A 1,833-nucleotide genomic window follows, 5' to 3' on the forward strand; every position below is an offset into this window, starting at 1 on the left:
GTTCTCTCTTTCTGGACTGCTCCTTATGCAGATATTGGGTCATCTAGAGTGGCCCTCTTATTATTCTTTTTCTCTTCTACTTTTCATCTCTTACTGTTCTTGGTCCATCTTATAGGAATTTCCCCCTACTTTATCTTCCAGTCCTTCAGCTGAATTTTTCATTTCTATTGTCATTTATTTCTCTCTATCCCCATTTTCATCCCCTGCATCAGCAATCATTCCTGCATGTTTTTTAAATTTTATTTTTAAGTAATCTCTACACCCAAGGTGGAGCTCAAACTTACAACCCCAAGATTAAGAGTTGCATGCTCTACCCAATGAGCCAGCCAGACACCCCATTCTTGCATGTTTAATACAAATCTTTTTGTTTGTATATATCTTCATAAAATGTATACTCTTATTTTGCACCCAACTATTTTTCATTTATATAAAGTGTATTGTGGTATATATTCATATTCCTAACTTCCTTTCCACTTCTATCTGCTACCTCCTATCTTCCCTTCACATGATCAATGTGACAGGGGAATATATTATCATATTAGTTTTCTGGGATTGCTGTAACAAATTTCCACAAACTTGGTGCCTTAAAACAACAGACTTGAAGGCCAGAAGTTCAACACCAATTTCACTGAGCCAAAGTCCCCAAATGATCACCTCTTCTCAAGATCTTTAACTTAATCTGCATGGACCCTTCTTTCAAATAAGGTGACAAGTTCCAGAGATTGGGATGTGAACATATCTTTGGGAGCCATTATTAGCCTACCACAAGTAACCATTCATTGAAGTTTTATATACTCATCATAGACATATGGACACATATGGAAACTATGGAAACATTTCTTTTTTTTTAAGTGGAATATTTTGTTTAAATGCTACTTCCTCAGAGAAGTTCATTCTTGGAGGATCTTTTTATTGGATATAGAAATATGGGGAGAGAGTTGTTATCTTTCAGCCTCTTCAGGACATGGTTCTACTGTTTTTGGTCGCTATAATTCTTCAAGACAAATCAGTATAATTTTGAATGTTATGTCCTGGCTGCTTTTTGGAATTTTCTTGTTTTCTTTGAGTTTCAATAATTCACTTATATCTGTCTAGGTATGTGTGTAGTTTTTTTCAAATTTTTATTTAAATTCTAGTTAGTTAACATACAGTGTAATACTGGTTTCAGTAGTAGAATTTAGTGATTCATCACTTACATGTTATACCCAGTGCTCATTACAAGTGCCCTCCTTAATACGCATCACCCATTTAGCCCATCCCTGCCCACCTCCCCTCCATCAACTCTCAGTTTGTTCTCTCTAGTGAAGAGTCTTTTATGGTTTGCTTCCCTCTTTTTTTCCCTTCCCCTATGTTCATCTGTTTTGTTTCTTAAATTGCACATATGAGTGAAATCATGTTATTTGTCTTTCTCTGACTGACTTATTTCTCTTAGTATAATACCCTCTAGTTCCACCCACATCACTGCAAATGGCAAGATTTCATTCTTTTTATGGCTAATATTCCATTCTGTGTGGGGTGCCTGGGTGGCTCAGTCGTTAAGCATCTGCCTTTGGCTCAGGTCATGATCCCAGGGTCCTGGGATCGAGCCCCGCATTGGGCTCCCTGCTTGGCGGGAGGCCTGCTTCTCCTTCTACCACTCCCCCTGCTTGTGTTCCCTCTCTCACTGTCTCTCTGTCAAATAAATAAAATAAAAATCTTTAATAAGAAAAAATATTCCATTCTGTGTGTGTGTGTATACACACACACACACACACACACACACCTTCTTTATCCATTCATAAGTTAGTGGACCTTTGGGCTCTTTCCATAGTTTGGCTATTGTTGATAATGCTG

The sequence above is a fragment of the Mirounga leonina genome, unplaced genomic scaffold (genome assembly GCF_011800145.1).
Source record: "Mirounga leonina isolate KUSES-001 unplaced genomic scaffold, KU_Mleo_1.0 Mir_53, whole genome shotgun sequence".
NCBI lineage: Eukaryota > Metazoa > Chordata > Mammalia > Carnivora > Phocidae > Mirounga > Mirounga leonina.